This window comes from Phoca vitulina, unplaced genomic scaffold (assembly GCF_004348235.1).
Source record: "Phoca vitulina isolate PV1807 unplaced genomic scaffold, GSC_HSeal_1.0 scaffold40, whole genome shotgun sequence".
Taxonomy (NCBI): Eukaryota; Metazoa; Chordata; class Mammalia; order Carnivora; family Phocidae; genus Phoca; species Phoca vitulina.
In genome coordinates, this window is record NW_022589743.1 from 22,188,826 (window position 1) to 22,211,769 (window position 22,944).

The 22,944-nt window shown below is 37.5% G+C and overlaps 1 protein-coding gene and 1 non-coding gene across 8 annotated transcripts in view; one reads left to right on the top strand and one right to left on the bottom strand.

Moving 5' to 3' along the window:
* Positions 1–22,944, bottom strand: part of SSH2 (slingshot protein phosphatase 2) — a 245,054-nt gene that overhangs the window by 73,360 nt on the left and 148,750 nt on the right. The window lies entirely within an intron of this gene.
* On the top strand, positions 21,690–21,819 carry LOC116647783. Its single transcript, XR_004302386.1, has one exon. It is a non-coding gene; the product is annotated as a small nucleolar RNA SNORA31 (small nucleolar RNA).

Consider the following 22,944-nt stretch of genomic DNA (forward strand, 5'->3'; position numbering starts at 1 on the left):
ATCAACTGTCTACTAGACAGCTTTTTGTTGATAACGATGACAACAACTTTACCATAATTTCATTATTTGTGAAAACTTGCAATCTGGGGGCGCCTGAGTGGCTCAGTCATTAAGCGTCTGCCTTCGGCTCGGGTCATGATCCCAGGGTCCTGGGATCGAGCCCCACATCAGGCTCCCTGCTCGGTGGGAAGCCTGCTTCTCCCTCTCCCACTCCCTCTGCTTGTGTTCCCTCTTTCGCTGTGTCTCTCTCTGTCAAATAAATAAATAAAATCTTTAAAAACAAAAAAACTTGCAATCTGGTACAATGGCATATCCATCAAAATGTTCTCTCTGGTTCCAAGCATCATAAAATAAAGAAGATGTTGTAATTATCATTTATTGAATACACACCCTGTGTCAGGCATGATTTTACATCACTATCTCACAACAACTCTATGAAAGGAAGTCATTCTTCCCATTTCATAGATGAAGAAACATCGATGAGAGTAACTTGCCTAAGCTTACCAATTACACAATCAGTAGGGTAGAGCAGGGATAAAAATTTAGACTTACTTCCAAGTTTTTTGTTTTTGTTTTTTTAAAGTTCCATTCCATGGCCTCTTTAGCAGTTTGAGTTCTTTGCTTGTTCTGTACAATGCAGTCCCATTGCAGCCTACCCACCAGGGTAGCAACTGGGTTGAGAATTCTCAAACATCAGAAAACCAAGGGTTTATTTGTTTGTTTGTTTCTTTTTAATTTGAGTCAGTTCAGAGTTCAGTGCTACTTTATTGCAGTCTTACAAGTAATTCTCAAAACTCCCTGGCCACAAACATTTAATACAGTCTGTAGAACACTAGTCTGTCAATTTTCCTTATCAAACCATTTCTCCTAGAGTTGTTATCTACCTTAGTAGGCTAAGAAAATGAAATAATTTGCAACAGACACTCTTAAAAGTCCCTCAAAAATATATTTTTTAAAGATTTTATCTTTTTAAGTAATCTCTGCACCCAATGTGGGGCTCAAACTCACAACGCTGAGATCAAGGGTCTCATGCTCTTCCAACTGAGCCAGCCAGGTGCCCCAAAAATAATAATTCTTAAATATCAAACAAAGGGGAATAGAGAAAGGCATGGCAAAGTTTGAATGGCTTTTAAATCTATTGCCTGGTTTTCTTTATCACTGCACTGACTTTAAAGTCCTTGGGCAAATCCTTATTTTCATAACTATTTTAATGCGTATTACAGATCCCCTTGGCCATGTACTAACACACAATGAAATCCAGGAGGAACACTGTTGCCAGTGTTCTGACACTTAAAAAACAGTTAACTTTTGTAAAATAGTGATGATGATGATGATGATGGAGGAAGAGGAGAAGGAAGAGAAAACAAAAACAAATAGCAAAAGGCAAAGTTCAAAGGACAATTTAAGGAGTTGTCAAAGAAAAGGAAAAGGAAAAAGAGAAAGCAAGTAGCAGTCTGAGGCCTTAATTAGCTCACAGTTTTTAACCAGTCCAATGTTCCTTGCTTCCTACTTTCTTCCTCCTTAATCATTACAGACTCACCATAGAATTGCACCACCAGTAGAGATGAAAAGTTTACCCCACTGGTTCCTCGCAAATTTAATTTGTTGAGCTTTCTTGATGCCTGATCTAATGTTTAATAATTAATTTTTCAAATTTACTAAATGCACATTTTAGATCAATTTATGAAGAAGCAATGACCCAAAGCACTTTCTTCCCTATTTTCCAAATACTATTCATAAGAAATCAGAGAGCTAGAGACAAAGAGTTCACACAGTAGTATTTTGCAATACTCTAGAGTGCAATGTGAAGCAATGAGAATTCCAAACATTTTAGTTAGGATTTGGAAAAAAAGAAAAATATTCCAATCAAAATGATCCAAGTGTAAATTTCAATTTCATATGTTTCCGGGTGCCTGGCTGGCTCAGTCAGTGAAGCATGTGATTCTTGATCTTGGGGTTGTGAGTTTGAGCCCCATGTTGGGTGTAGAGATTACTTAAAAAAAAAAAAAAAGTCACATATTTGCTCCAGTGTAGCAACAGATATTGTAGTACAATCCCATACCTAGATTACTTTTAGGTCCTGGTTGAACTAGGTCCTATAAACTCCCAAATGGCAACTCAAGACACAGGAAAACATAAGGAACAAAAGGAAATGACTTTAACTGCCAAAGGGAAAATTTTTGTACAATGACTGGAAGGAGAGCTGCAATCCTAATCCTACCATTTTCTCACATGGTAGCAGACAGCTAGTGAGGCTGTATGAGTTTTGCAGACTTGCTTAGTCATCGGAGGACCCTACACTAACCCCAGAGATTCATCCTTTAAATATCTAAGCACAGGGGACCACAGTTTCTAAAAGGAAGGTGGCTGAAGATATTCCATTTTAGCAAAACAAGAAGATATGCTCCATTTCATTCTTTTTTGTAAAACAAGAAAGGAAGAATAATGAGAGACATGGATATGGCCTTATCATTAGAGAACAAAAGGTCAGACAGCTTGATAAGGTAAACTACTAGTTACAAGTGAAGCATTGCTACCAACGGCACTAGTCAGGTGTTGGGAGAGTTGAGGCTTGCACACACAAAGGACAAAAGACATTTTTTTTCTTTTGGCTGCATGAATTCGTAAGTTTTATTTATATTTACTGTGAATACTGACATGTGGACTAATAAGTGTTTTCTATTTATGTTGCTTTTATTTTTCTATTTTCTGTCATCTATTAGGGTAAAAAATAATACATTCTATTTCTATTTTTACGTGCATATCTTAAAACCTTAGTAAGTATATTTAATGCAGCAAATCAATAGTTTTACATTGTAGACACGTTTTTTTCCTAAATAAGGCTGTCCTGGAGTGGGCCCAGTAATGTGCCTTAAAAATCAATGTAATTTAAAATACCAGTTTTTAAGTGTTAAGGAAATTAAAAATCCTACACATACATATATGTCTTACTTTTAAAAATAAAGGTTAGGTCTCAGCCATACTCTAAAAACTAGAATACCTGGGTGTAGGAAAGGAAAATAAAAAGTAGAACTCACTGACAAAATGCTGATAAAATCGCAATGCCCTTTTGGTAACTCAAGACCCAAAACCAAATTATGCTAGAGTCAGGAAAAAAAAAATAAGGAAGTAGCTGTATTTCAAATTACCTGAACTTCTGCTTAAGAGAAAGGCCATAACCATGCAAAAAAGCCGTGCATGTGAAGAACGGGAAGGTAATAAGGCAGGAGTGGAAATGGCTATTAGCAAAGGAAGGTGACATTGTGGGTGATAGTTTTCTTTTTTTGCAAATTTCTCTTTAATGATGTTGTTATATACTGTGTTTTCAATTTCTAAAAAGGACCCTCCCCCCACCCCCAAAAAGAGCAGTACAGGAAAACACACCGTGGGAACGGAGTCAAGCACACAGATGTTCTGCGTAAGCTGCTTTTCAGAGACATCTGCCTTTGTGCAAGACTTGAAAAAGTAAAGCTGTTGTCAACAAGTTCTCCAAAGTGAGGAGGGGTGGGGCCTGAGAGAAAGTGAGCTGTGAAGAAACCAACAATTAGAACCCTAAGGGCTGAGAAACACATAGTTTCTTAGATGAAGTTCCTCATTTATGAGCCACTTCTCTGCCCAAATGCTTTGCCGTCAGCAAAGTCTGCTACTCAAACAAGGAGGACTCAAGCTGCCCATGTGTCTCCTCCGCTCCAGTGATTGAGGCTCTCAGTCAGTGCCACTCAGCTCTTTGCAGGGGCTGCCTATCTCTGTGCTAAGAGAGATAGGGCACAATCTCCCATGGAAAAATCTGAGTGGGAAGCAAGATGCCTTACTCCTCCCTTCTTGTTCCAACTCCAAATAAAAATGCTTATTATGTACAAAAGAATTCATGTAAAAGCAAAGATAATAAATACGTTTATCTGTTCTATTGTCTTGCTTTTATTTATTAAACTTTATTCTGTTTAGCAAGATGAATACTCCTAGGTCTGTATTGTTCACTTTCCCGTGTAAGGCAATGGAGGGCGAGTGCCTTCGCCCTGCTTTACGTAGTGCCCAGTCTAATGCCACAGACAGAGTGTTTAGTAAATGTGATCTGCAAATGACAACAGGGACGGTGCTGAAGACTCAAGCGCACTTTGGAGGACAATACAGTGTGAAAGTCACTATGTAAAACCCCTTTTCTGGTGCTCACATAGCAAATGCCTAAGCCCACGTGTCTGCAACACAGACTACAGGAAAAGGCTGCCTACTTGTTGTTTGCAGCCTTCAATCATGCCTGATGTGAGTGGGGAACTTCTACTAACAAAATAACTTTCAACTTGCTTGCAAAGTTCTCACAAAGTTCTATTTAGCATTCAGTTTTGAACTTCCCTTTTCTGAGAAGTTGGGTGTGTTACGTGGGTTACTGTCCTACATTTGCCTTCTGGGCAAGTTAACTGCAAAAGATTCGAGACACCCCTTATTCAGGCACAGGAGCCTCTTCTAGGTCCTATAAAAGCTCCACTTACTGCTAACATGACAATGGAGCTGATAATTTGTAGGTTTATATAAATTTGTTAGGATAAAGCTACCTAAACTGCTAATATAACCTCACTATATTGTGCAAAGTAGAGGAAGGGCCGCAATAAAGATGGGGAGAGGTAAGCAGGGCACAGAACTGAAAGGTCTTACACAACTTGCCAAATAATTTAGACTTTATTCTGAAGATAACAGAGATCCAAAGTTTGCATTTCCGGAAAGATTTCTCCAACTACAGCAAGGAGAATGGATTGGAAAGCGTTAAAACTTAGAAAAAGGGAGGGCGCCTGGGTGGGTCAGTTGGTTAAGCGACTGCCTTCAGCTCAGGTCATGATCCTGGAGTCCCCGGATCAAGTCCCGCAGTCCCGCAGTCCCACAGTCCCACAGTCCCGCATCAGCCTCCCTGCTCAGCAGGGAGTCTGCTTCTCCCTCTGACCCCCCTCTCATGCTCTATCTCATTCTCTCTCTCAAATAAATAAATAAATAAAATCTTAAAAAAAAAAAAAAACTTAGAAAAAGGGAGATAGATGTTACTTTCGTATTCCAGGTGAGAAAGAAGGGTGGTTTGATCGGAGCAAATGGGAATGAAGAGTAGATGATATCTTGGGGATAGCTGTCTAGCTTACTTTCTGGTACAGATGGAAAATTTGTTCCATAAAGAAATTCAAATTGTCAGAAGAACCTGAGAGAGAAAAGCTTTGATATGCGCAAATTCCTTGCACTCAAAGAATGTCTTTTTCTTTGTACCTCCTGGCTCTTCAGACAGATCATTTTTTCCCTTTAACAAATTCCAATGCTTTAAGACTCTCACCCAGGAGGGTCAAAGAAAGAAGTGTATTTACATGGCTATTAGCTTTCATACCACCTGCTCTGTCCAAACTTTTCTCAAACTAGGTTTCTTTCTCTTAAGTTATACTTTGTTAACCCTCAGATTTTGAGATAAAATCTGCCTTACCCTACCTATCTGCCAGCTGACAGCCAATCATCCTGGACAAGTCCAAGAACCTTGCAGGCAATTCCTCCTCGTGTCACTTTGTTATCACACACGTCTGCATCCTTTCCTGCCAGGCACCAAACTTCCAGCATCAAGGAGGAACAGCTGAGGAGAATGTTTTACACAAAGCACTTCCCTCCTTCCTTCCTCCCCAGGCAACGGATATGACAATATGCTGATGATACAGTGAGGGCTTAAGTTAAATTAAAGACAATGAAGCTAAGTTCTGGAACCAGCATTTTAAACCATTCATAAAAGACAGCAAACTTACTCAGTTGTCTGAACATAGTAACAAGCAAAAGATTATCAGAAACCTGAAGCTAGCTTCCATCAAAGGCAGGCAAGTGAATTTTATAAAATCATTTGTTTTACATCAGAATAGGACATTAGTGAAGAACTGCTAAGCGAGTAGTGCTAAATCTCCTTGGTTCTCAGCTAAATACCTGTTATTAAAAACTATCTATTAAAAGACAGTTCTCATAGATAATTTCCCCACCTCTAAAATCAGTGCTTGTGTAAAACACAGCTGTTGGAGAATTTTAAAAGAATTTATATTACAGATGAACCACATACAGGCTATCCAGAAGAAAGGACTGGGTAAGTCTGGGGAGTAAGACTTGATTCAATATGTATCTAAACCACAGTGCAGCTGCCATGTTATAATAGGCAACTATCTTTGCTTCCTACTTCTCGTCTACAAATGAGATCATAACAGTAAACAAGATGTTTGAGTGAAACAGGATGGGAAATATGATAAGATAGCTATATCAAACCTTTCCACAAATAGACTTCCAGTTCTCAGATCACATTTTCACTGACTTGGGGGAAGCAGTAAGCAGTAGGTGCACACTTGGCAAGGACTCAACTGTCCAGAGTTTTCTAATCTCACTTTACCTATGGCTGAATGCCTTTGAGTCCATTTTAGGCAGATTCTCTATTTACAAAAGAAGTTAGTATCTCACCTCTTGCAGGGAAACATGCAAAGGTAGAGAGAAAAGCATGGAACTGACAGGTGGCCTGGAATTCTTGTTCTGTCACTAATGAATCATACTAATCTGAGGTGAGACAACTGGCTCTCAACTTCCTGATATAACATTATAAACTCCCCAAGTTTATCATTTTTAAGAGATTTTCACTACGAACCTTAAAAGCACTCCATTGCTTCAAGATGAAATCATCACCATATTTCAAGAGTTATTAAACAATTAAAAAAATACAACTAGGTTTTTATAGCAGAAGAGATAAATCTCAAAGAATGCTCTAAAAAGTTATGTCACAATGTGACGGACTATTCTGCAAATGTGACTTAAATCCTATTGGTTCCTGTTCAGTAACCAAACAGTTAATTTGTTTACTGAATTCAAGCTTCCACTGGAAAATCTTTCTGCAAATCTTTCTCCTAGCCCTCCCCAAGCCCAGTGTTGGCTAATTAAGGAAAAAAAAAAAAAAGGATAGGAAGACTGCCTGGGTTGTTTTACACTCTTAAAGGAGGGTAATGGATGGCTGCTTGAGCTAAAGGGTGGTATACTGCACTGGCCATATTACTGATTCATTTAGTCCTCTAGAAAATCATTGTACTTCTCTTTATCTGAATTTCTTCATCTGTAAAACAGGATTAGATATATCTACCCTGTCTCACATGCTTGGGGATAAAATATCCTTTCTTCTTAGTAGACAAAAGTTTCTGTAGGCTTTCTAGAAAGTAGCAAGTATTAGGACTATATAAATGCAAGTTATTATTCTAAAGTACATAAACCTTAGGCTTTACCTTTTACATCCTGAATAAACGTTAACTTTAGGTCAATTAAATAGAAAAAGAAATCACTCTTTAGGCATGTTTTCATATGGCATGAACTTCTGGCTTCTTTCTGAAGTGACTAACATTAGCTTTTAAAACAATTTATTGGTTTAGTGCAGAGAACTTTTTACTTAAGGAAGCTGAGCAGCTGGAAAGAGCACCTCAGCCTATAAGCATAACTAGATCAGTGTCCCTATTTCTTTAAATTTAATTGTAACACTAGTATTGAAGGCCAGCTAAGGTCATTCTACTGTCTCTCTACATATTGGCCAAGTCTACACCTCGCTATATTTAGGCAAGGTATGCCTACCCCATTAAAGACAGACTCAGACCTAGGTGTAGGATCACGGCAGTGGGGTTTTATTTCAGCTGAGAGGGGAGGACACTAACAAAAAAACTGTAATGATGCATTCCTTGGCAACCAATAGAACCACCAATGCTCAATTTTATTTCATTCTGAGCAGAGGTATAAGGTCTAGTATGTACAGAGCAATCTCTACCACAAACTCTGGCATAGTCATGACTAAAGCAAAACAGTGAATATCTTTTAGGTAACTCACTTGCCAGGACTGCCCGCCATGTCTTAGCCAGAGACAAAGAGCTGCCCAGGTCAACAGGGTAAAACATTGCAACAGTTTGGTCTCCTGGGAATTGGAACAAACAGGTTTTCAACCCAGGAATCACCATTATATCAAAACACCAGGGTCTGGCTGGGTAGAACCCTCCAGCAGTGTCCAGCTGACAGCCTCCAAGACCCAGCATCCAACAAAAGAAGAACCAAATGGAGGCAAAGCTGACTTACATATTTACAAAAAAAAAAAAAAAGGAAAAGTTATGGAAAGTTAAGAAAAAAAAGTTATGGAACATGGATTTTGTAATAAAGAATGTGTTGAACTGAGTCAGAGATATGGTAATGCAGGTATAATGGGGGGTAAGGGGGAACCTGCTTGGCTAAACTGGCCCCTAAATCTGGAATCAAAAAAGTCTGAGGAAAATATCTTAAAGCAAAATACAATTGCCCTTAAGAGAAAGCTAAGAAAACCCCAATAACAATCAGATGTTTTGGTATCTCCCTGACTGTCAGGGGAAAAAATTAAATACATTTAAAGAATGCAGTAAATATACTTCTAAAATATAAGTATAACAAACAGAAATCTATTTATCTTCATTCAGAGGAAACTGCACATTTCAATTATGAACATTTCCACTGTAGGAAAGATAAGCAGATGTTGGATGTTTTCCCAAAGTTTCTCTAGTGTCACTGAAGAGGTTTATGAAATCTGCTTTACATTTTTTCAGTTAATAGTTAAATGCTAAAAAGGCAACATTCTGAATATTGTTTTTCTCTTCATAATATATTTTAACATTTCTACAGTGACATATTTAAACAATAGTTACCAAAAAGATAACTAAACATACAGTTTATATGTTATATTTGTATCTTCATTTTCCAGTATTTACTTTTAAACTAAAAGCTACATAAATACTTCAGTATTTCAAAAAGAGTGAATTTTGAAAAACCCCATATTCTGTTTCCTCTGCCTCAAACCCTACTTAAAGAAAAATACCTACATGTAAGTGTTCTTAATTGACAATGAAAACTGAAATAATCCTCTTACAGGAAGAAATTCTAAGATAGATAAAGTTTTTTTAATAAGGTTTTTAATTTCTGAGAGTTAAACTAGTCTGAGTTTTCTCAAGGCTTTATATGCAAAACCCAGAATTTTTTGCCAAAAAGGCATTGGATTAAGGCCTAAATAAATAAATAAATAATGTGAGATGGCAAGAAAGCAAAGATGGTACATAAAACTTAACTGGTCACACTTCTGAAAATTTATACATGGTAGGCTGTAGAAATTGGTCTTAATTGCAAAGAATGTTTTAGTGGCTTGGAGAATCCTCAACCCTCGGTGTACAACTGAGTTCAACAACACATTCATTACACTAAATGTCTATGCCCAGGGCAGTAGTCTCCCAAACCTCCCAACAAGCTCTTTATAATTAATTTAATAAGTATCTGGATTAAATGCAGTTAGAAATTCTAATTCCTCTCATGACTTTTTCTTCAAAGTAACAACTTTAAGTCATTTTTGCCTTCTTGGATATAGTTCAAAGCACCAGAAATGTTTTACCCAATATTGCTTCTTTTTACACTCACCACATAGGTTGTGACTATTTGTTGAAGAACACAAATATTCAGGCTTTACAGTAATATTCCGAGTTTTCCTTAAGCAAATCACATTCTTGGGAGTATCTACTCCAAGATTATTATGAGAGAGAGAGAGACAATTCAAAAGGCTGTACAATCCTTCTCAATAGAAAATGTTAGTTCAGAATCTTTCAGTGTTGGGAAATTATGAGTGATTGTTTAAAAACGGAAAAATGAATATTGCTGGTAAGGTCAAAAAGCTTAAAAAGAGTTTACTTAATTCTAAATCAAATGTCTGAAACAGTCTATTCCAGGTCCTTAATTTGGGGCGTGAGAGGGAGTTGGGAGGGAAGGTCACTAGATTCCTTTGAGAATTTGATACAAGCTATGGCCTCTCCTCCAATAAAATAAATGTACAATCAATCATATACAAACCCGCTTCTGCATATGATTTCACCGTATCCATGAATTTCTAGTCTAAAAAACTCTGGATTAAAAAAAAATGGTAGTTGACCTAAAGAAACCATGGGCAGCTGGGAATTAACAGGCTCCCCACTATCACCACCTCATCTTTTGGCAGATAACAACTCAGCTTTAACAAGAGGCAAACACTGAATGATTGATGCTTGGATTTAACTTTGAAACCAAAGGAAACACACATGAATAAAGTTTGGGACTTTCAAAGGGGCTTTTTAATTAATACTTTGGACTCTGCCATGCTAAAGCACACAACAGGCAAATCCTATGAGAAGATCCTGTCCCATTATGCTGCCCCCATCTCTCCCCATTTCTGAAAATCCCTCTATAACAAACATGTTTATATTACAAAGATCCCCAAGCAGCAGGTGAAAGTTCACTTACTGAAGCTCTGTAGTACTAGATATAACGGAATTTCAGTACAATAAAGAATTTTGGACAAGATTTTGAAATTCATTACAATTAAAGCAGACCAGCATATGAGATTTTACATTTCCCAAACCTGATGGATACTCCAGAAATTCTAACAGCTGCCCAGAACATGCCATGTCGTGTACATGCCATTACAGTACTTATTTTCCAGGAGTGTGAGCAGTCTAAGGTCACTAACACATTAGACACTGCTTTATATGGTAAGTGATGCATCACGAAGGAAATAACTAGGTTTAGAGCTTTATTGATCTTATGATTTTATAATTCACGCTACATGGGAAAGGAGATTAAATGCAAAGTGTAACTGTTACTATAAAAGTTAATGTTTATTATAGTTAACAATCCTCACCTATTGCCATTATGTCCATAAATGCAGTGGCCTCATATTGTTTACGTGATTTTTTTGTATCCTAGAAATTGATTTATACATTTCCACCAAATACCTACATTTCAGTTTGTGGCTCTAACAATGATTTATTAGGTTCCCGACCACTTTTTCTAAAATAGCACTGTCTACTCCCAGTTTATTTTCCATCTTTTTACAGCCATACCATCAGCTGATTACTTACAGTATTTATTTACATGATGGAATGTAAATTCTAAGAGCTGAGACTTTGTCTTTTTGGATCACTGATGCATTCCCAGTGCCTAAAACATTGTAGGTGATCAATAAATGAATGAATAGGTATTTACTACTAAGTAGAGATTTAAAATTAATTAGAGCCAAACACAGCACAGTACAAAAGCGTGGGATATAAAGTAACAGGACTTGGATTTCAGTCACTGCTCTCTCACTTATTATTTACAGAACCTTGAACAAGTCATTTAATCTCTTTGAACCTCAATCTCTTTCCTTTAAAATGATGTTAAAATATTACTTCACAGGGTTATTGCAAGGATTATAGAAAATAACAGGAGTAAAAACTTGTTGCAAATATTCATGATTACATCCCAGGAGTTATTCTTGGGAAATTGGCAGAAAATTCTGGAAAACAGATCAATGCTGAGAAAGCAAGTTATCTCAAGTCACCTTATCCTTGGTCTTGCAGAACTGTAGAGGCAGAAGGAAGTAATGAGAAAGCACAGCATCAGAAGAGATGGGCTTGAACTTCACTTACTAGCTGGCTGACCTTGAGAAAATCCCTTAACCTCTCTGAGGCTTAATTTTCTTATCTATAAAATAAGGGGGCAAATATTGCCTCAAAAGTGTAGTTGTTTGATTCAAATGTTACATTAATTGTGAAAGCACTCTAAAAATAAAATGCACAATATGTTTTTATTGAAATCAATTAATTGTCATTCCTTAAGGAAAATCCTAATCTTGTTTGTTCCACCAAAGGGAAGGTAATATTATTCAAGAATGTGCTCACATAGACTACAGGCAGAAGTATACATACTCCCAATTCTTGCTGCAGGTTGTCCAACTTTGGTGAGAGGACAGAACATAACAGAAAATGACAGAATAGGAAGATATGGAATGGGAAAAGAAAACAGAGGTTCAGAAAGACACATCGAATAAGTAGAAAGCTCTCATCAACTTCAAGTCTATTTAATTTCACATCCAACAGGCAGGGCCAGCTTCATGGATGTGTGATCTGTGCAGCTGCATAGGGTGGGTGCTTGGAAGGGCCCTACACTTGGTATAATGCTCAGTTGTTGCTGTCTTCAAATTCTTAATTCTTTCTGAACAAGGGGTCCCACATTTTTGTTCTGCACTAGGTCCTGCAAATTATCAGGCTGGTCCTGCTCACAATCTTTCCATTAGACTAGAGGACAAGGACAATAGTTTACAGTCTCAATGACTGTATACAGGAGCCACTCAAAGGACGGTCACTAAAAAGGAGATCTTTAAATAGGTTGGTGGATCACACAGTTGTAATACTTGAATTCTGAAGTGAGCAAAATACTTCTTAAAAGCCAATTTAGGGGCGCCTGGGTGGCTCAGTCGTTAAGCGTCTGCCTTCGGCTCAGGTCATGATCCCAGGGTCCCGGAATCAAGCCCCTCATCGGGCTCCCTGCTCCGCGGGAGGCCTGCTTCTCCCTCCCCCACTCCCCCTGCTTGTGTTCCCTCTCTGGCTGTCTTTCTCTCTGTCAAATAAATAAAACCTTTAAAAAAAAAAAAAGCCAATTTAATTAAAAAGCATTAGCCCTGGGGTGCCTGGGTGGCTCAGCTGGTTGAGCTCTTGACTCTTGATTTCCGCTCAGGTCACGATCTCAGGGTTGAGGGATGGAGCCCTGCCATGGGCCTGGTGCTCATCAGGGAGTCTGCTTGAGATTCTCTCTCTCTCTTTCCATCTCCCTCTGCCCCTCCCCCCCATGCTCATGCATGTGAGCAGGCATGTGCAAATGCGCTCCCCCCAAATAAATAAAGTCTTAAAAAAAAAGCATTAGTCCCAATTAGAAATGCAAATGGCATATGCCTTTCTCATCTTTGTGATCCTAATAACAGGCCAAAAGGTGATGTTAGTAAATGAAATACCGGAATCTAATTTAACAGACTTTCTATTCTGAAATCCAACAAAAGATCCTATGATGGTAGATTCTCTTTGGTTTGATTTGATATCTGCTACCTCACAGTAAGCAAAGTGACATTGCCACAGTAATCATCTCTGGGGTGAAATCCTAACACAACCCAATTCAATTAAATCACACAATTAAATAATGTTCTGTTTACTTCTGCGCCTGCTGACTACAGAGACAGTTGGTTTTTCTCTAACGGCAGTGGAAAGGCTGAAGCTGATGAGCAGAACATCTCCCAGGCCGCAATTCAGTTTTTGATGTCTGCTGGCCCAAAACATGCCTTTTCCCCTGAAATCCAGACTGAGTCTATAGGAGTCCATTTTGACCTTTGGACTCCTTATCAGTCACCTTGGGTCTCTGACAGTAGTTGGCAGAGGTGCACTCTCCATGAACAAAAGCTGCCTATGTAAAAGAGACGAGCTTTGGGCAGAGATATGATCTGAAGAAAAGGTGCTGAACTCATCCTCTGTGTTCCAGCAGCACGTCCAGGGCTGCTGCCAGTATAAAAAGTGAAACTTCACCCAAAAACGTTTTCTCTCCCGGTGATTAAAACATACACCTTCATTAAGGAAGCAGCGGGATTTCAGATAGAGACAGGCAACCACTACTACTGAAACTAGCGTGCAGCTGTGATCTGCACTCCAGCACTCCTTTCTCCCTCCCATCTTTCTTTTTTTTTCTTTAAGTCTGCCAGAGGACCACTCTGGTTACTGTTTAGACCTGCCAGTGACATTTCAAGGTGAGATGCTTTAAGCTTTAGGAAGTACACACACCCTTCTCCTTTCTCCAATACTCACATAATCTCAAAGATGAAAACTTTTGTTTCAAGAATTTAACAGCTTGTTCCCTAAAAAAATTACCCTCCTCAACTTTGAGAAATATACCCACTCCTTCCTATAGTTAGGATCAGGAAATGCTAACTTCAATATACTTAAAACTGTTAACAAACTAATGTATTTGATCATCTTTATAAATTTCACTATCCTTAGTTAAGATGGTACTATGGGAATTCTCAACGCTGCCTAACATTTCCTAAACAGAAAACAATGAAATGGTGCTCAAGATCTGAATTAATTTGCTGCAGGATACTAGGTAAGTCTGTTTATCTTTTGGGTCTAAAATTCTCTAAGTCAAAAAATGGTGATGATTTTAGAATAAAATGAAAAAGTGGGAAGCAAACTTAAATTCATAAACACTACATATATATTCAACAACATCTCAGGATAATTAGTTTATCTTATCAATACACTATTATTTCATCTATTAGTTTTACTCAAATAGTCCACAAATTAAAGAATTTTCCATTAGTGCTTAGGTATGAAATAGCTTCCTGATAGGAAAAGGCAAATGAGGATCAATTTTTCTGGGTCTCCAAGAAGTTCGTATGAATTACAGAATAAAACTGTATTTACCTCGATTTCACTTTATATCATTTCAGGGGTGCTATGAAAATGAATTACTAAAATTGTTGGTGTGAGTGAAACTGGTACATTTCTGGTGAGCAAACTAGCAATCTATCAAAAGCCCTAGAATTAGGTATACCCTTTGGCCTAGCAATCTCAGAACTGAGCTTCAGGATATTTCTTTTATGGACATGTGCAAAGATTTAAGCACAAGGATATTCATTCAGTGAGGTTTTGTTTATAACTGCAAAAAACTGGACATAGTCAAAATGTGTAACAACAGGACAGAATTTGAATCAGTTCTATGGAAAACAAACAACTCTTAAAAAGGATATGAAAGAAATGCGTTTGAGGACAATGGCAGGATGTTCGCAATATGCTAAGTGAAAAAAAATTAGGTTACAAAGCAGTAGACAGAGGACAGTCCCATTTTTAAAAGTATATACATACACAGAAAAAGGCTGGATGATGTTAATAGTAAGTATCTTTGGGAGATAAGAATGAGAATAATGGTTTTTGTGGGGAAAAGGAGTGCCTTAGTGTTTTCTGTTTTTTCCTATAATAAATGTGCATCATCTGCAAATATTGAAAAATAACCAATACCTTTTGCTTGGTTTTTAATTATCAGTAAGACCAGTCATATTAAAAAAAAAAAGATCACTCACCTAGGACAAGTTTGCTTTAAAGCTGAGTGGGTGGTAAAGAAAGAGATATTACCAACTTTATAAGGTAGGTAAGTTTTTAAAACAAAAGGGAATCTCCACTTGGAAATTTCCCCCAAAGTGATTTGTAAAAGTGCAATAAAGAACAGCACTGGTATTCAGTACTTGTTAATTTTGATTTTAATTGAGGAAGAGACTAGATGTTATTTATTTTTTTTAAAGCACAATAAACATCTTAGGACACTAATATTTTCTACTAAACAGGGCATATGGCCTTGCTGAAAGTTCTCCAAGCATCAAAATGGCAACAAAACAAAGAGAGAATTCCAGTAGTGTGGGAACAGTTAACTGGAGACTGACCGCAGAAGAGCCACCGACGGGAACAAGCCCCAACTCAGGGAGAGTCAAAGGCACTGGGATAGTTAAAGGGACTGAAGTGGGTTCTCAACAGATACACTCAAGTACTTCCAAGGAGGTAATAAGAATGTATGGTGATTAACATAACAAAAAAGAATGTATGATTAAAACAACAATGGCTTTTCATCCTTAAGTTAGAGAGATGATAACTAGCCAGTCTACAATCTTCAGTTTTTCTTTAATTTTGAAAAAAAATTACCCTGGATTTACATTTATTTACTTGGAATCACTAAGTGGAAATAAACGTGCAGTTTCTCTTAGGTGCTCACAGTCTGCCATTTTCTCTCAGTGCAGTAGAGTATAAGGAACAATCTGCAAAAGTTTTAGCACTTCGCTGCAGCTACTCTTCTTTGAATCAGTATCATTAAACTATCATTTGGGCTTAGTGTAACGTGGCATTTATATAGTTCTTGATCTTTATTAATTGATGTATAATTGTAGCCTTACTATGTGTGTAAAAGATCCAGGTCCACTTGGATGGTTTCCATGTGTTTTTGACTTAGAAACTAAGGAGCTGTACCCTTGCTTATAGAACGCTAAGTAAGTTGAGCTATTAATAGGCAACCAGGCCATTAAACTGGTAACCAAGCCAATAAGAACAAGGACAAATAGCAATCAGCACACTCCACCCCTTATAGCTCACTGTACTGTAAATATTACAAGCCCTCTGTGCCATGGGAACCATGTTGCCTACCACATGATGCTGATGTAATAATATCTAGAGCTAAGCACCTGGAGGAAGCAGAGGAGGAGGTTTTTGCTTTGAATTACTTGAATGTGCTGTTTTTTCTTTTCTCTCTCTTCCTTCCTTCCTCCCTCCCTCTTTCTCTCTCTCTCTTTTCCCTCTTCTTTCTTTCTTTCTCTCTCTCCTTCTTTTTCTTTCACCATAAAGCCACTAACACTAACAGATAGTTTAATGATTTCTGTTCTTATGCTGCCTGTGGGGATTTCACATTGTACTCCCAGCCACTGGTACTGATTCATTAACAACCCTGTAAAATTGGCAGCTTTCCTAAATAAGCTATGTAAAGTCTGCAAGTGTTAGTTACTGTGCTGTGTACTCAATGGGTACTCGATAAAACTTGATAAATTCTGCCTATGATATATCCAAAATATGCTCACAGCAATATCCTAAAGAATATAATCAGTCTACACAAAAGCATTTCTGGATTCTCCTCACCGCAAATAATTAACAGCAGACCTTCACTGAAAATTAACTATTTGTAATACGGCCATAACATCTGCCACATCAGTCTTCCTTTTCTCTCACCACTCAAGTACCCTTTATCTCTGTTTATACAAATCAAGACATTTAAGACAGGGAGAAATAAAGGTCAGAGTCCCAGCTCAAATCCTACTTCTGTAATGCCTTTACTAATTGGCTCATTTACAATACCTTTCTGTCCTCTGAATACTTAAAACACCGTTTGCACCAGTCATCTGGCACTTAGCATGTGCTAAATTGTTTTCTTATTTATCCTTTTATTGACCTGTCTTATATCTTCAACAGATTGAGCATCCTGACTGCAAGAACCATGTCTTGTGTTTCTTTGAATCTCCCACCCTTTGCCCAGAATAGGTGCAATTATGACAATCATGCAAATGATAGAATTTTACCATCAGGCTGGCTTACTACTCTGTATTCTAATTCTTTCCCCTATATTTTAGCTTATGTTAAAAGAGCAAAAATATTAACTACCATTTACTGAATGCTATTAGCAGTACTTCACAAATATCATACTTAATCCAAACAGGTATTCTAAGTTCCATTTTATTAATGAGGAAACTAAAGCTTACAGTGGTTATATAATATATTCAAGGTCATACAGCTCATAAGTGGTGAAACTGAATGGGACTACGGTCTGTTTCTTTCCCTTTCCTTCCTTTTTTTTTTTTTTTAAGATTTTGTTTATTTGACAGAGAGAGAGCACAAGCAGGTGGAGTGTCAGGCAGAGGGAGAGGGAGAAGCAGACTCCCCACTGAGCAGGGAACCCGATGCGGGGCTCGATTCCAGGACCCTGGGACCATGACCTGAGTCGAAGGCAGATGCTTAACCAACTGAGCCACCCAAGCGCCCCAGGTCTGTTTCATTCCAAACACCAAACTATTACTATTAGCAACAAGAACAAATGGCAAGTAAGATTCTGAATATGTGACCCATGAGACCTTTTAAGAATTTTTAAAGAGAATATTTAAGGAATGGGATACTTTAAGAATTGAATGTGAAATTTTACTGGGGACGGATGAACATCACAGAGGTGGGACTGACAAAATGATCTATACCAAATTTGGCCAAAGGGATGTCAAAGAAGTTCAGTTTCACACACTGTTTGACCTATTTCATTCATCTCCTAGGAACCGAAATATACACTGAGAATTTACATGCTGCAACTTTTCAAACTAAAGCTCCCCACAAAAAATAATAGAAATTAAAAATTAATAATAATAGAAAATGAAAATATTTTGGTGTTTATGGGAATTGGGTATATTAACCTTAGGAGAAACAGTACAGGTGACTGTTCCTTGAACAATATGGGTTTGAACTGCATGAGTCCAATTATATGCAGATTTTTTTCATAAAATATATTGGAAAATATTTTGGAAATCTGCAACAATTTGAAAAAATTCACAGATGAACCATGTGCCTAGAAAAAGTCAGAAATCATTATAAGAATATAGTATAGGGGCGCCTGGGTAGCTCAGATGGTTAAGCGTCTGCCTTCTGCTCAGGTAATGATCTCAGGGTCCTGCAATCTCGAGCCCCATGGCAGGCTCCCTGCTCAGTGGGGAGTCTGCTTCTCCCTCTCCCCTCCGCTCATGCTCTCTCTCTCTCAAATGAATAAATAAAATCTTAAAAAAAAAAAAACCAGTATATAATACATATAACATAAAAATATATGTTAATTGGCTGTTTGTGTTACTAGCAAGGCTTCTGGTCAACAGTAGACTATTAGTAGTTAAATTCTGAGGAAGTTAAAAGTTATACACAGATTTTCTGTGCACAGGGGGTCAAGGTTCCTAACTCCTGCCTCCTCAGGGGTCAATTGTAATTCTAAGTCTTCCACATCTAAAAACTGTTACAACTTAAAAAAATAATACAACACTCTAAAATAGACTAACACAGAAGTTTCTCTTTGAGAGTAATTCAAGCCTCTGGATTCTGTTGCTTTAACAGACATAACTAATGCCAAAACCCTCAGGTTACTAAAAGAAGGATCACACCCCTCAAAAACAGATTAATGCAGAAAACAAGAGTTGCTCAATTCGCACAAACCTGCAAAAAAGGAAGTGAGCCCAAATTTGCCCTTTCGTGTGCAAGCAATCTATTTATAAATCATTTGCTACATCCTTTCCAAATCACAGGAACACCTAAAAGGCCTTGGATGTTCTTAGCACATTTCTTCAGGTTAAACCTAATTATATTAGTGGCAGCAACATCCTGCATCACTCAACAACGCAAAGCTAACTTTAACCCTATCTTAAAGTAGTTAGGATACCAACTTTTTTTCTTTCACCTTAGAAATTCAGAAACATTATGTGATAGCATCTACACCACTGTTCTTTAGCCCCAAGGCAGTTTAACATATGGTAATTAAGAGGACTCACATTTACTGGAGATACCCAAGAAGAGCTGTGAGCAACATGATACGTAGAAGTTTGGACCCCTCTATTACTCCAAGGTCCAACAGCTCTTGGAAACAGAGAATGACAACATCCTTAATTATTTAGCTTTGGGCAGTGGTTTCTCAGTACTAGTCTAAAGAAATTGCTCAATTTTAGGAATGATCATACATTAAGCACACAAGCAAAAAGCAGTAATTTGGGGGGGGGGGGAAATCCACTCTAGGTTAATCAAAAAGAAATTCTGACTTGAACATATCACAACTTCACCATTCTTGTTCATTTTCATTGTGCAGATTAACTCTTAAGTTAACTTGGTTAAGCACGGTTCCAGTAAGGCCAAAGTTGAGAGCTCTCCTTTTTTTTCTCTTTGGCCCCAAGCCAATTACTGCTCTGACTCCAAACACACACAAGTGTGGATAAAACCACATAAAGTTATCACCACTAATGAAAACATAAATGTACCTTTATACTCTGACAACAGATCATTAACCTTTTCTTCATATTTGAAGGCCATAACACCTAGAGGATTCACTAGATGTAAACTTACTTGATCATCTTTTAAAAGACATTCCACTTTTTAGGGCTATTTTCTCTATGTAAGAATCAGATAGCTACAAAAACAATATTAATTTTTTAAAAATTTTTATTGTTATGTTAATCACCATACATTACATCATTAGTTTTTGATGTAGTGTTCCATGATTCGTTGTTTGTGCATAACACCCAGTGCTCCATGCAGAATGTGCCCTCTTTAATACGCATCATCAGGCTAACCCATCCCCCCACGCCCCTCCCCTCTAGAACCCTCAGTTTGTTTCTCAGAGTCCATCGTCTCTCATGGTTCGTCTCCCCCTCCGATTTCCCCCCTTCATTCTTCCTCTCCTGCCATCTCCTTCTTCTTCTTCTTTTTTTCTTAACATATATCGCATTATTTGAAAAACAGTATTAATTTATAACCAAAGAAAAAGAAACACCTCATAACTCTTTTAAATATTAGTATTAGTCTCCTTACCCACCAAAGAGAGAAAAAAAAAAGACCTTAAATCATAAATAAATGCCTGGTTCCAATCCATTACCAATTATCTATCAATTATTCTAATGATGTTTGCCCATTTCTGTAAGGGACAAGATCTAGATTTAAAAAGTATCATGGATGATAATTACACTTATTCAGTGAGAACAAAGACATTTAAAAATTTGAAAAGCAAAAAAAATTCATAAAATTGTAACACTGTGGGTAGGACTTCTTGGTGCTAGGCTTTTAAAATACAGATAATTCCTGCTAACGAATTGTCTCAGATCTAGAAAAAGATGGAAGGCTACACCTAATTATTCTACAAATCAGACATACATTAGAGAAAGAGAGCACCACAGATTCAACAAATACTCAAAAGCAAAAATCTTAAATAATAGTAAACCAAATCCAGCAATCTGTTAACAAATAATGCAAACAGCGTGTAAGGATGATTTAACTTTAGCAACTCAACATAAGTCACTGCATTACTAGCAAAGGGGGAAAATATTATCATTCTAATAGATGCCCAAAAAGCATTTAATGAAATTCAATAACTATGCATAAAAATGTTTGAATAGGTATACAGTTGACCCTTGAACAATGTGGGGGTCAGGGGAACCGAGTCCCCATGAAGTCAAAAATCTGCAAATAACTTCTGACTCTCCAAAAACTTAATAGTCTACTGTCAACCAGAATTCTGCCTTACCAATAACATAAACAGTCAAACAGTTGATAATACATGTATTTTTTAAAGATTTTATTTATTTATTTGAGAGAGTGAGAGTGAGAGAATGCGAGCACAAGTGGGGTGAGGGGCAGAGGGAGAAGCAGACTCCCCACTGAGCAGGGAGCCCCATGTGGGGCTCGATCCCAGGACCCCAGGATCACAACCTGAGCAGAAGGCTGACACTTAACCGACTGAGCCACCCAGATGCCCCAATATATGTTTTGTATATGTATTATACTGTATTCTTACAATAAAGTAATTTAGAGAAAAGAATACATTATTAAGAAAATCGTGGGGCGCCTGGGTGGCTCAGTCGTTGGGCATCGGTCGTGATCCTAGGGTCCTGGGATCGAGCCCCACATCGGGCTCCCTGCTCAGCGGGAAGCCTGCTTCTCCCTCTCCCACTCCCCATGCATGTGTTCTCTCTTTCACTGTGTCTGTCTCTGTCAAATAAATAAATAAAATCTTAAAAAAAAAAAAAAGAAAAATCGTAAGGAAGAGAAAATACATTTAAAGTACTGATTGTAAAAAAAAAAATCCATTTATAAGTGGACCCGCATAGATAAAAATCCATGTTGTTCAAGGGTCAACTGTAGTAAGGAAATGTCATCAACTTGATAAATGGTCTATGCCAGAACCTATAGCACACAATATACCTATTTACAAAACATAAGAAACATTCCTTGTACAATGGAAAACAAGATAAGACCATAAGCATTGCTACTATTTAACATTACATTAGACCCCAGCCAAAGCAATGAGTTTATAAACATTCAGGCAAAATTCATTTACAGGTGATATAAGCATCCACCCAGAAAAGTGAAGAAAATCAATTTAAAAATCTACTGGATATTAAGACCAAGCAAGAGTTCAGCAAGGTGGTCTGATATAAAAGCAAATAAAAAAAGTAATAGGGGCACCTGGATGGCTCAGGGTCCTGGGATTTTATTACATAAAAATTATAAAAACTTTTAATGCATCCATTTGACAGACCTGGAGCAGTTCCTGTCTATTGCTAAGGTTTCCACTAGAGATGCAAGAAAAAAGTGTCCTCGCGCTTTCTGTCTCATTGTGGCAGTCAAGATTGAATGGGGGAGTACGGGGAAAAACTGGGAGAATTTCTGCAACTCAGAAGTAACCCTGTCAACAATGAAGACCTTGTTTTACTGCCAAAAAATAAAAAAATAAAAAAAGAATAAAAACTTTTATAACAAGATGTAAAGTTAAAAGACACAATAAACTGGCAGAAAGTATTTTTGCCATATATTAAGGACATACAGAGTACATCAAAAAGAAACAAATACCAACAGAAAAAATGGTCATAAGTACAAACATGCAAATAAGAAAACTGAAAAAGACTAATAAAAAATATAAAAGGATACTTAAACCTCTATAGTAATTAGGGAATTGCAAATAGAGTAATATTTAAGAGCAGAGGCCCTGGAGTCAGACTGCCTGTGCTTGCATCCTGGTTGTATAATCTTAGACAAGTTACTCAACATCTCTGTGCCTCTCATCTGTTAACTGAGTATATCTAACTCTTAAGAAGAAAATATTAGACAATATAAACAGTATTCAAAATAATGCCTGGTACACAGTAGGAGTTCAATAAAAAATTAATTGCTCTTTAATGTTAATATTACCAGGGTTGGTGAAGGTATACTCTCACAGCTGGTAAGAGCAAATTGGCAAAGCCTTTTCAGAAGGCAGTTTGGCAGTATGTATCAAATTTTTAACATATACATACCGTTAGACCCAGAAATTCCACTGTTAGAAATTTATCTAAAGAAATGTTCCCACATGTATACAAAGATACCAGTACAGTGTAGCATTGTAGAAGCTCTGTATCTGGAGACAGGAAATGCTGGTTCTAGTTTCAGTTCTACCAATAACAAATCATGTAACTGCTCTGCAAAAAAAAATCACTTCACCATTTCAATTTTGTTAGTTTATTACTCCACAAAATGTGGATGAGGACTTGCCCAATCTGCCTCAGAGGAATACTTTAAGGATGTGGTTCTCAAAGTGTAGTTAATTCCTGGACCAGCATCATCTAGGAACTTGTTAGAAATGCAAATTACCCATCCCCACCCCAGACCTAGAGAATCAGAAACTCTGGGGGTGTGGGCAGCAATTTGTGGTTTTTTTGTTTTTGTTTTTTTAGAGAGGGAGAGAGAGAGAAGGGTGGGGAGGGGCAGACTGAGAGGAAGAGAGAAAATCTTAAGCAGG